We start from the raw sequence: 13,930 nt of genomic DNA on the forward strand, positions 1-13,930 counted from the left end.
ATGATGAACAAACAATTTTATTACCACCATGAATAAGATTCTGATCTTTTTTTCAAGTGATTATAGTTGGTATAACATGTCTATTCATTACTCTATAAGATATTTTAGGCAACTAAAAATATGTCATACTAGTTGAGGAAAATATCAGTGCTAATGTCAGCAACTGAAGCCTAAGAAATGACTAAGAACTGAAAATGTTTGTTTTGTCAAAATCATTGCCAATAAAACCATTCATGTGCATTATCCACCTTAATCCCTCTGTAACACAATAGCACAGAGGTGAGTCAGGTTGATTTTGTTACGAGTTTTATTTTATAGGGGCTATTATGACTGCAGAGCTTTGCTTAGTTACCAGGGTCACTATTCTGTCACAAATCCATTACTATAGTTTGAGGATACAACAAATGAAACGCCCCCTCACCTAAACACTTGTTTCATTCAGGGCAGAGATTCACTACTAATGAGAAAAACTCTAGTTTTCAAAGTTAATTTCAACATAAACCTTTGTCCTTCTAAGTCCTGGGGCATTATGAACTGCAGAGGAGCAGAGGAGCAGAGTAAATATCTGTTCACATGGCTTAAGAGTGATGCCAAGAGCAACACCAGCCAATCATCATAAACCATGCAGAATCACATTCAAAGGGCATCTGTAAAAATGTCTTTAAGATCTCCTCAGTCTTTCTGTGTAAAGGTCAGCATGATGGAAATGACTTGTCTGTACTCAGTCCTCCTATCTCCAAGGGGATATGTGGTTCTTTCCTTCAGTCTTTGTCTTCTCTATGAATGGAATCACCATGATGGAGATCTAGGTCCAGACTCACTGTCTTGGTGTTCCCTGTCTTCTTCCTCCTTTTTTGGCTCTCAAACGTGAAGACTGTCAATTTTATCTTCACAGGCCCTCTGGAACTCTTTTTGCTCCCTTCATTCTTCGTTGTTGACATTGCCACTTACCTGCTGATATAAATTCACATCCTAACTGGCTATGCTGCCTGCTGAGCCTTTGTTCTTTCTTAACAGATTCAAGTCCTACTGAGAATAGTCATCCTGAATCTCAATTCTAATTACCACATTAATGGTTTCCTTGCAAAAATGGAGAACAGCATCTCTGACAAGCACCTTAAATCCATTCTTCCAGAATACTTTGGGAGTTCCTTTCTATGCTTCAATTTTTAGTAAAACAGGACTTTCTGTTATCTCTAAATCTAGTCCGCATGCTTCCTGCCACCTTCAGGCTTTGTTACACATTTTACTCTTGTGTAAACTTCCATCTTAAACACATATTCACATAGGAAAATCCAAGAACCTCTTACATAGCAGGTACAGTAGTGCCCTATTATTTATGAGGTACTTCCAAGGTCCTCTAAAAACACATGTCTGAAAACACATGAATGGCACAAAAATCTGTAAATACTGTTTCCTCCTATAATATGTGCATAATAATATTTACAGATTACATTAAGCATGAAGTTACACTAGGCATGAAGTTAGTAAAAATCTAATAGCAAACTAAAATTTCAAGTTTTCATAAAATTATGCAGATACTGTACTTTCCTCATTAATTTTTCTCCTTGAGGTGATATATATGATACAGTATCTACATGATGTGCTGCTCTGCAAGCTTAGGTCACTATGATAGAGATACTTGAGGACAAGTTTTGCAATTCCAAGTAGCCAATTTGATACCAAGAAGCCTACTAAGTGGATTATGTCAACAACATGGATACACACAGACCACAGGGTGAGTCCCATTCCAGGAAGAATGAAGGGGGAAGGAACAAGAGCTTTTGATTTTTACAACACTGAAAAGAGTATGTGACTTAAAACTTATCAATTATTCATTTCTGCAAATTTCTATTTAATAATTTGGGACTGCAATTGGCCACGGGTAACTTAACAGTTATAAGATAGGAAGAGCTGATAAGGGAACCATACAGTATTTGCTTAGTGAAGGTATTCATGAAATTTATACTGTCTCAGATTGAAAGACATTGCCACATTGCCACTGAATTTGTTTTGTATCTTTTTGACACTTTTCTCATTGAAATTACTTTCATGCATGTACTTCTCTCTCCTACACATAGCAAAGTTTTTGAGGTTAGAAGCTGAATCTTATCCCTCTTACATATTTTGCATTATTCTTCATTTATACTCTGTGTTAGCATGAATGAAACAGTAATTTTTTCATTTATTTCATAGGAGATTAGTGAAAATATGAACAAACCCTTTAAGCCCACTCAAGAATAAGAGATCTATAATAGTGGATTTTTCAGGTAAATAAGATGGTACTTGGATACAGGAAGCCAAGAAAAAACTCTGGAAACCAGTATCTTAATAGACCATTTTCAGGAAAGACATACCATCTCACGGTCTAAGACTTAGTCTAATCTTAGAACCAGAAAGCTGAATCCTCCTCTCTGGAGAATAAATACGTTTCAGTTTTTAATAGATGACAAACTGTCACAGAGCTGAGGGTATCAAATTAGCCCAAACATTAGCCACTCTCAAGAGCCAGCAAAGAGGCATGTGGAGAGATGTGCTGTGGTTGGGACTAGTACTTGCTCTCCAGTCATGGTATTGGCAGCAACAACTGTTCATGTCTCTGAAGGCAGCCCTTGCTTTCCCCAGTCAGACAAGAGACAGATGTGACAAGCTAAAAGCTATCAGATGAGCTGGTGAGGTGGGTAGTCATCTGGGCAGGGCATCAGAAAAGGACTCCACTCTCCTCTGGAGATAATGTTGAAAGGGTATAGAGCAAGATGATGAGATGGGTCATTGTTGATCTATAAATAGACTAGGAAATTTCAGACCAAATTACAACATTGAATAGAGAGACAATATTGCATCTTTTATGAAAAAAGAAGAGGCCTTCATGGGGGTAAATTTGCATGTGCTACATTTCAGAGCGCTATGAACAAATTATAGGCACATAAATCTAGAAGGAGCTAGGTTGGGCTCACATAAGAGATGATGAAAGGTGAGGTTACATGATGCTGAAACTTTGCCTGACCTGATAAACCTCTGAGACTTAAGAAAGAGAACCTGACTGCACTCAGCCTCACTAGCTTTATTATGGGAAAAGGAATTTCTCACATTGCAGGCTGGGGACACCAAATATGGGCTTCATGCAGCATCATCTACACTTGATCTTACACAGAGCTTTTTCTTCCAGTGTCCTTCAGAGAACTGGGAGATCGATCGCTTTGTGTATTTTGCTTGTATTTTATTATAGATAAATTTGTAGAAAGTTGATATATTTTAAGTATTATTTTAAATTCCTCATCTCTTTGCTTTCAGTATCATATTATTAATGTGTTTCTAAGCAGAGGGTGAAGAACTAAAACCATATAGTTGAGAATGACTAAGATATTGGGAAGGATGGCAGCTTGATTGTACACCCACTGACTTCTCCTGGTCAGTATTACACCCAAAAGATTCAGACAGTAGTATAACAAAATCAGTGAGCCTCTGAGATACAGTCTCAATACCAAACAGGTGTGCACCTCATTGTTTGAGACTCAGGCAGAAGACAGGAGCTCCTCAATGAGTGGAGAGCTAATCTATTAGTTTTGATTGCAACTCTGAGCCCCAACTTCATGAGTGGGTCCAAACACTTAAACTAAGACTATCCTTCAGTCTGGGAAAATTCACCTTTCAGTTTCTAGTGAGAACACCAGCAGCTCTTGAGAGGAACTGTGACCCTGAGTTGAACTGCTGTTTGACCACATACTGAGAACTGGAAGAGCCCACTATACCCTTCCTTATCAGTAACATCAGGGTATTAGTCTCTTTCCCACAGACTCATGGAGGTCTTCTGACTCTTTGGTAAAAATTTTCAATGGTAATAACGGGAGAAAAGATGACCTGAAGGAACAGTGGGTCAGAAAATGCAAAATGAAACCCTGGGAGACACAGAGATGGAGAAACCAGGAAATTGATATTTTTCCATGTAGAACTATAAAGAGCACAAACAATTACTTTATAGACTATTTATAAATTATGAATTGACATAGAGTAGTACCTTACACTTCAGTTTTCCAAACCCACTAAGAACTTAAAAGGAGTAAATGGAGATAAATATGTTAGAATGCTAACTGAAGAACAGGTGTTCAAAAATCTAATAGGGGATGGATGATATAAGGTAACTGTACTTCTGTTATTTTATCTGTAAAGGCTTAGTTTCTGAACAGTAGCATACAATGATCCTGATTCTGTATATGAAGTTTTCTGCACATACAATTTTATACCCTCAGTGACATAAGAGTTCACGGGTAGACACAGTCAGGGGCTGTGACCCTGAAAGGCCCATGATTGGAAGGAAGGAAAGGCTACCAAACTTTACTTCATTCATATCTGAGTTATTTGGTGATTACAATGAACATAGACTTAAAAATATTCATTTATTTTTTCAAAAGTCTTATATTTTAAAACACAAGAGAAAAATAGGTTTCTATAGTTTTTTTGACCTATTGACAGTTAAGATGCTATGCAATTTTTAAATACTACTTTGCTGTCTCATATAAGTAAAAAAAAAATTCCCAACCAGATAAACACACGGAAAAGACATTTTATTTTATTGTTTTTGCATGATGATGATACTCTTGGGAGATAAAGGAGTACTTGTTTGGAGAAAAATCTGAGGTTTGGAGAAACCAAGTAATCAATATTAGTGAACTCCATGGCATAAGAAATTAAAACTAAGTGATTGGAAAAGAAAATCTCAGGATAATCTTTGGAGAATGATACTCTTTACCACGTGCCTTTCAACCACTGGCTCTGAGACAGCAGTATGCATTAGAACTATCTGGAATGTTGTGAAAGGTTACTGCCCTACTTCACCACCAGTGTAAGTAGGTCTGGGTGAAAGCTGGGGTGGTGTACTCGTTCTTAGTATCCAAGTGAAGTTGGTGATGTTGGCCTAAGGATTGTACTTACATAACCACTGCTTTACATTATTTTTATTCCTTTTCTCAAACATGGCTGAAATTTCCAGACAGTCTTCTATTGTAAATATGATCCCAAAGATAAGTGTTCAAGACATGAGGCTCCAGATTTGTCACTATCATCTGCCCACGGGGCTTCTCTCTCAGAAACCAAATCTGCCCTTCTATGTGGACCAGTACCATCCCCCTGGAGTGAGCTTCAGAGAAAGGATCTTTTAGGTCTTAAGGTGTCTACAGGAAGGCTCAGCAAAGCTTTTCTTTCAGTTTGGGTTTGTTGCTGCTGCTTGATGCCATTTCAGGAGACCTAAGAACATTTCTAAGCAAAGTAGCCTCCCCCTCCACACCCCCATTGCCTCAAACCCTATCTTTGTGCTCTTTCCATCTCATTATATTGTACAACGTAATTGTATGGCCATTGCAGATATACTTTCAAATTGTATGTTTACTTTGTAAAAGCAATTGCTTTAGGGAAACCAGAGGTCAGAATGGCAGTTGGGTGCCAGATCTAAGAAAATGAGGCTTTGCTCTCATCGCTCCTTGCTTGCATCAGATATCATCTTCCTTGTTCCACGCTCACTGTTTTCTGATGCTATCCCTTGGCTATTCTACTCTGGAGAGTATCTAGCTTGCCTTGGATGTATCTGACTCTTGTCCCCAAACTAAACCTCCCTGAATTTGAATACTTAACAATCTTGATACAATTTTACAGTAGGTTGTGAAGGGGAATATAGCTTAAAAAGAAAGTTTCTTCCAATTTAACCTGTGCTTTACATGAAAATTTTAAGCTCAAAAACCATTACATAGGGGAATACATTTCCCTCAGTGGACTGTCTCAATCAGTTTCAGTCCAGGGAGAGACAGAGAGAGAGAGACAGAGACAGAGACAGAGAGACAGAGACAGAGAGACAGACAGAGAGAGACAGAGAGAGAGAGAGAAAATTGGAGCAGTTCCCCAGTGTTTCTCACATCACAGCACATCAGCTTAAGATGAGGTGAGGGTTGTGTTTGTGAGGATGCGAGCAATATTCTCCTTTGAAAGACCCCAAGAAATCCCTAAGAAGGAGGTGAATGTGACCCTACACAGTAAAATACATCCTTACGTTGTTGCCCCAAGAGCTGGACCCATGCTAACCTATTTTTTACAGACTAGAAGTAACATTTAATTATGGTTAAGAAACCCTTTGGTTCTAGCTCTGTAAGTAGAGAGCAGGATAAAAGTTCAACAAATAGCCAAGCATAGTATGGCAAAGTTAGGTTCTGAGGATTTGCGGCTAGATCAGGGGTAGGAGTCTAGCAGACCAGTTTTTACAGAGAAATAACAGGGTACCACTCTTTTGTAATCAGGACTGGAAGTGACAGTGTGGGGGATGGATGATGAACCAGCTGCCTGAACTGGCTATGTTGTTTTATAAAACAAGCTATTTTATCTATACAACCTATAATTCATAAGCCAATCAGGTTTTGTTTTTCTTATATTTATCTAAATGTCTGTCATATGGCAGTGTGGAAAGATGAGAAATAATCCCCCTTCCCCCTCGCCCTTACCACCTGTAACAGATGAGAGAGGTTACCCCCCCACACCAGCTGAGGACTCAGGAAACAGGCCCTACCCCTCGTCTAGGCAGCACAGCAGACCTGCCCAGTGGTCTGAGGTAAGCGTGACCTAGCCATGATATTATGAGCAAAGGAGAGCTGTGCCCGATTACTCATCAGACACGTGGTAGCTTAGACAGAGGAGAGGTGCCCTCTCCCCAGCCTCCCAGCCATCAACACTAGAAACAGGTGGAGGATCTGGTCCTGGGGTCGTAAGAGCAGGAGGGCTGTTTCTGTCCCTCACCAGCTGTGGCACTTCGAAGAGTGGCACCTGTATGTCACCTGGACTATACAACAGAGCTGGCCCTAAAGGTATAGGTGTGGGAGAGCTGACTATGAGGGTGTGAAAAGTGAACCTGCCCCACTTCCTGCTCATTGCTGTAAGAGGTGAATTAGCTGGGGCAATGCTGGAGAGCTCACCCTGGCGGGGAGAGCTGGTTGGTGGACCAACTCTACAGCACCCGGACCCAGAACCAGGATTATGTCTTGGTCTGTCCCAACATGCACCCTTTTTATGACATGCTGGAGCACGTGAAGGGATCTGACGTGCAGACCCAAAGCTGAAGGATATTTACAACGCAGGCAACAACAGGATATCCAAGAAATACCCTAGTGAAGGCCCCGCACCAATGGTGCAATAGAAACCAGAGGCCTCGAATGACTCCTTGAAATGAACACTTGCAAGTAAAGATGTATGGATAAAGTATGCATGACTCACTGTATCATACTACAGCTTCCATTATGATATTTTAAATTTCTTTTCTTTTTTCTCTTAAATTTTGTTTTGTTTTTGGCAGTGCAGGGCAGAGAGTGGATACGAAGGGATGGTGAAATGAATGGATTAGAATGCATGATGTAGAAGACAAATAGAATAAAAAATACACATAAAAACGTTTATACTGATTCTCTTGCCTTTGAAAAATTCAAGACCCTCTTAGCTTGGTAATGGAAATCATGGCTATTAGCTTTGCTCAGACTGCATTAGCCATCTGGAGATAAGAAAGGAAGTGACCATGACCACCAGGGGACAGTAAGTCAGGGGAAGTCACACCAAGCCTCTATACTCAGAAATATCTTTAGTAGGACTAAAACTTTCACAATCTTGAAAATACAATTTCAAGGCAGTGTTCTATTTTAACTTTGTAAATGAAAGGATCTGGAGCTCCTTCAGTCACCTTTGGCAGCTGCTTCAGACAGGAAGTAAAATATTCTGCCTCACTTATAGAAGCAAAGAACTCAGTTACAACTTCTTGACCTTCTTGACCTAGGAAAGTAGGGGAGATTTTTATACATATAGACTAACTAGAAAGTAATCTCAATTTCCAGGAAATGACAATTACTGTCAACATTGATGACAATTGGGCTGGTGAGATGGCTTAGTGGGTAAAAGTAGCTGCCACCAAGCCTTGACAACCTAAGTTTGATTCCTCGGGCCCACATGGTAGTTGGAGAGAACAAACTCTTGCAAGTTGTTCTCTGACCTCTACTTATTCTCCATAGCATGTGTACACACCACAAAACATACATAAAATAAATACATGCAAAAAATTTATAAATGAATGATAGTTTGCACTACTATATATAGGAATACATTGTCACTCCTTTGCTTTCTTTTCTCAGCTAATATTTCTTTTTATTGTTTTTCTTAAATGATTTTAACCTGACCTACATGGAAAATACATCATTTCAAATTTTTATTATTATATAAAAACACAAAGGCAGATTAAAGTATAAATGAAATATAAATAAAAACCTTTGCTGTGTTCATGTAGATCTATGATTAAATTTATGTTTTTCTTATTAATTGAGGTACTTTGGGGACTTTTCATTTGAGGTCATAATTCTATCATCTTTGCATGCCTTGATCTAGATCCATCTAGAATGAAAGCAGTTTTTAGACATTGAAGGCTTCCATGGCACATGTCACAAGTCACCAGATTCTGTGGCACTGCTCAGGTAGATTTTGCCCACTGCAAATATTTGTCTAGACCCACACCCACAGAGATACTGCAATTTATAACTTTATGAGAAAAATAAAATCATTTTCTGAGCACAGTGAAGCTGTTTTAAGGAATGAGAACAATAAAGGTTTTAACATTGATAAAGATTTCATTGCATTCAGTGGGTTATAGAGCAGTAAGGCTCTTATAATGACCTTTGGTTCCTTAATGAGAAGTGCCTCAGGGATCACTATGGTCAAAACAGTTTGCCCTGGGTTTCACAGATTATTTTGTGTACGACAGCAGTAAAAAAAAAAAATACTGACTGTGTGTTAGACTATGAGCTATTGAAGAGAAAATTATGCAAGAGAGAGATGTGAAAACAAGTAAAAGTGAAAGGCGGGTTGATGTGCGATTCCACTCTGTACGCTGCGTGTTTTATTACCATTGATTAATAAAAAAAAGTGGCTTTGGACCTGTGGCAGTGCAGAATAGGGCTAGGCAGGAAAACTAAAATGAATTCTGGGAGGAAGGAGACAGAGTCAGGGAGACACCATGTAGTTGCTGAAGGAGAAAGATACCCTGGAACCTTAACAGTAAAATATAAAATAATATAATGGGTTAATTTAAGATATAATAGTTAGCTAGCAATATGCCTTAGTGATTGGTTGGCCAATCACTGTTGTAATTAATACAGTTTTTGTGTGATTAATTCATGTCTGAGCTGCTGGGAACGAAGAAGCAGCCTCTGCCTACGGCATATCTTTCTAAACATGGACTAACAGCTTCGCAAGCACTCTTTCCAAAGACCTTCAAGAGAAGCCTAAAGACACACCTGCCATTTTCCTTGTTTTACAAGACTGAAAAAGAAAACAGGAAGTAGAGTTGATTGTGATTGACCTTTTTTTCCATAGTAGAACTTCAGTGCCCATGTGAATTCAATAAATGCACAGGATTATTTTGGGTGGTTATCTTTAAAGTACATCTGCCTGCAATTATAGTTATTAAGCAAACAAACAAGCAAACAAACACATGCATTCTGGAAAATAGAAGATATTGTCTATGATGTGGAAACATAAAAAATCCTGTTCATTCTAGCAGGGATAAAATGGCATAGCCATAATGCAAATTGAAAGGCAATTCCTTACAAACTTTTAATACAATATTATCACCTTGCAGTTGCCATTCTACTTTTGGAAATGTACCTAAAATGAGTGAGAGTGGAGACTTGAGAGATTAATGCACACACACCCATAGCACAGTGGAACAACTGTGTGACTGTTGTCAGATACGTGGGTAAGTGAAGTGTGGTATATCTCTAAAGAAGGCATTTAAAAGAGTAAAATTACTTTAGCATATGCTAAGTAAAATAAGCCAGACCCCAAAGGACAAACACTGACACTGCTCACATGAAGAGTTAGAATAATCACTCAGTTTTTTCTATTGGATCTTGGCAATATCTGTACAATTCCATCTGACACAGGAAATTCAGCAGTTGGTAGACAAGATGGAATGATAATAACCTTGACTGTCTCTGGGTATATTTTATAAATTTGATAGAAGCATATACTAATATACATGCATGTGTAGGTCCCTCTAGGACTATGGTTGTAGACCAATTAAATAGTCCTCATGCTTAAACATTGTATTCAGAATAACAGCATCCTGCCAAAGTCTGTTTGCTTTTGGCATGCCATTGTTCTACCTTAAATAATCATGACCAATCGAGGTAAGGTAAGGAGGAACAGTAATTAGACAGAAAAGAACACAGGCAGCTGTGCCAAGGAGGCTGGAGAGTAAAGCACTCATCTCGCTCACCCTGGCCTTCATTGAAAGGCATAGTCTTGTTTTGTGCTTTTATTAGCACTTTCAGAAAGTTAACACAGTCTCCTCTGCCTCCCAACACAGGTACTTCTGTGCCTGGCCCATCTGCCTACATTGACCAGTGCTGACGTAAAAGATTTATTTTTACCTCCCCCCATTCCTTCCTCCTTTTTATGTCCTCCCTTCTTTACTTTCTTCTTTTTTTTCCTTCTTTCCTTACTTTTTTCTTCTGAAGAGAATATTTGCAACAAATGTTTTGAGCAAATAGAAAAATTAAACTAGACATTGGCAAGAATGGACCTGAAAATAAAATAGGGTGTTAGACAGATGGCTCAGTGGTTAATAACACTTGTTTTTACAGAGGACCAAGGTTTGATTCCCAGCACCCACAAAGTTGGCTTATAACTGTCCATAATTCAGTTCCAGGTGATCTAAGGTCCTCTATAAGAATCAGGCATACATTGCATACCACCATAGAACCTTCATCTGGCGATGGATGGAGATAGAGACAGAGACCCACATTGGAGCACCAGAATGACCTCCCAAGGTCCCAGTGAGGAGCAGAAGGAGGGAGAACATGAGCAAGGAAGTCAGGACCGCGAGGGGTGCACCCACCCACTGAGACAGAGGGACTGATCTATTGGGAGCTCACCAAGGCCAGCTAGACTGGAACTGAAAAAGCATGGGATAAAACCGGACTCTCTGAACACAGCGGACAATGAGGGCTGATGAGAAACCAAGGACAATGACACTGGGTTTTGATCCTACTTCATGTTCTGGCTTTGTGGGAGCCTAGCCAGTTTGGATGCTCACCTTCTTAGACCTAGATGGAGCCGGGAGGACCTTGGACTTTCCACAGTGCAGGGAACCCTGACTGCTCTTTGGACTGGAGAGGGAGGGGAAAAGGAGTGGGTAGAGGGGGAGAAGAGTGGGAGGAGGGGGAGGGAAATGGGAGGCTGGGAGGAGGCGGAAATTTTTTTTTTCAATTAAAAAAAAAGAATCAGGCATACATACAAACATACATACATACATACAGGCAAAATCTTCACATACATAAAATAAATCTAAAATATTAAAAGAGGTCAAAATATTTTCATGGAAATCTTACATGCTCTAAATGGGCACCCATGTTCTCTCTGAAAGAGTAGGAAGAATGTTCAGGCAAGATGCAGGTTCTAAGATTGGCTGAGAGGCCCTGTGGAGTCTTTGCAGAGCTATTGTGCAGGCACATACAAAACCAAATTTCAAAACAGGATGGTAGCAGGCAGTTAGCTGCAAAGCAGTGAACTTGGTGAACTTAATGTACATTTACATAATACTGTAAAAATAAAACATCCATAGGATAGTGCTTATTGTGCAGGAAACGGTCAATAAAATATGATTGCTATACCAGTTTGAAAGATATAAAAAGCTTACAGAGTCCAATAATAAAAAAATAAATTAGTCAAATTTAAGTGTATTAGAATGTAAATAGATCTGAATTGACTAGGTCAGGGTGTGACTTAAAAATTGGGTAAAAGTCTACAAGATGTGTAAAGTTGTTACCACATGCCGACCTTCGTCTCAGGCCAGTCACCCTGCACATTCATGGTCTCAGTTAGGTCTCTGATCCTCTCTAAGATCTTTTATTGACACTTTACCCTGAGTCATGATTCTCAGTACAGTAACCTCAACTTTAGGGTTATAAGTCCCTTCCCTTCATTCGAGTGAAGTGAAAAAGTGACTTTACAATCCTAGAAGAAGGAATAGATGCTTAAAAAAATGTTAAATCCATAGAATTTGTGTGAGTGTTAAACTCAAGAATTTAATGTTTATAATCATTGAAGTATGCTATTAAAGTTTTTGGAAGCCTGGTATATAAAAAAGAACCTAACATGTTAGAAATTAGATGAATGACAGCCGGTGAGTTGGCTCAACAGGTTAAGGAACTTGCCTCCAAGCCCTGAGGACTTGATTTTGATAATACACAGGAGGACCCTCATCACAGAATACCTTTAAGTTATCCGTTGACCTCCACATATGTGCCAAGGCTCCACTCCTTGTATACATAATATAAAAATAAAAGCAATTTGAAAAGAAAATTAGATGCACAAACTATATAGTTTTAGGTTTTAAGAAGCAATACTTTTTTATGTTGAGAATCCAGGATAATGAACATACTGATCTTGTTTTCTTTTGACTTGTTGACACAAGGCCTCACTATGTATTCTAGGCTAGCTTTGAACTTGAACTTCTGCCTCGCTTCCTGAATGTTAGGATCATGTAAGTGCTGCATCATGCTGAAATTGGTCTATTTTTACCAACATTGCCTTAACTATTAACATTCCTTTGCCAATTTCAAGGTTGTGAAATACTAACTTGCAAAACATTTGGGATGCTTAAAAGATTGTGATAGACTAAGTTTGTAATTCGTATAGCATATAGTATTTAAAGAAACAATCAAGTCTATTTACAACATAGAGTAGGGAAATGAATGTTGAAATAATCAAAGAATTGGTGTAACTAATCAATCATATTCCTACCCCCCAAATTTCAATATTTATTAAGATTTACTTGTTAAACATAAAGCTTTGGAAAAGCTTGAGTTTAAACTTTGTAACTTTAATATATTGAGAAACAAGTAGAACTCTGTTCATAAGATCTTTTTAATGGCTAGGTTCATAAGAATACATGTCTAGGTGAAAGATAGTTCCCCATGTCACTTACAGCTGCAGAGAAGGCTGCTGGCCAGGTCACACAGTGGATCCTTCCTGAGGATGGGTACAGCTATGTGGAGGGATAGGAAACAAGTTATATACAGTAGGCAGGGTGGGGTTAGCTACAGGCCCAGGTTGGATGATTTAAATAATTCTAGTGGGCTGTAGGGCTCAGGGACTGCCCCCAAATTGTCTGTTGTCTGACCTTAGGATGATTAGGGTAGATTCATAAGGGGCCTCAGAACATGAGACCCTGATAAGGGAAGTAGTTGGGGTGTGGACTTAATCAACTGTTCAAGAAAGTAAACTGGCCAGCCACTGACTGGGTCTCAAAAACCACTTCAAGACAGTACAGGAAAAAGAAAAAAGAAAAAGAAAAGCACACATAGCCTTATGTTATTGTTGAATTATGAATATCTTGTTATCAGTTTCAAACTCATCTACTTGGGAGATAGTTGAACGGTTTGAATGGAAGAGACTCCTAGAGAATTTGGAAACAGTTTCTAGGAGGAGGAGAGAGAGTCACTTTTATAAGGATTGAGTAGATGAGTACAGAGAGTATACTATTATGATAGTATAAGAAAACCAAGTAAAAACATGAAGTGACTGAAGCTTAACAGGCAGGTGGTTTTAACGGCGAGGGGTGCACCCACACACTGAGGCAATGGGGATGATCTATCGGGAACTCACCAAGGCCAGCTGGCCGGGGACTGAAAAAGCATGGGACAAAACCGGTCTCGCTGAACATAATGGACAATGAGGACTACTGAGAACTGAAGAACAATGGCAATGGGTTCTTGATCCTATTGCATGTAATGGCTTTGTGGGAGCCCAGGTAGTTTGGATGCTCACCTTAATAGACCTGGATGGAGGTGGGTGGTCCTTGGACCTCCCACAGGGCAGAGAAACCTGCTTGCTCTTTGGGCTGAGGAGGAAG

At 39.2% G+C, this 13,930-nt stretch overlaps 1 protein-coding gene across 1 annotated transcript in view; it reads right to left on the reverse strand.

The window, feature by feature from the left end:
- Positions 1-13,089, reverse strand: part of Ca1 (carbonic anhydrase 1) — a 35,573-nt gene extending 22,484 nt beyond the window's left edge. The window contains exon 1 of the mRNA XM_057790888.1: positions 13,004-13,089. The gene's annotated coding sequence lies outside the window, so the exon portion shown is untranslated. The remainder of the gene's footprint in view (positions 1-13,003) is intronic.
- Between the last annotated feature and the right edge of the window lie 841 nt (positions 13,090-13,930).

The sequence above is a fragment of the Chionomys nivalis genome, chromosome 16, assembly GCF_950005125.1.
Source record: "Chionomys nivalis chromosome 16, mChiNiv1.1, whole genome shotgun sequence".
Lineage (NCBI taxonomy): Eukaryota > Metazoa > Chordata > Mammalia > Rodentia > Cricetidae > Chionomys > Chionomys nivalis.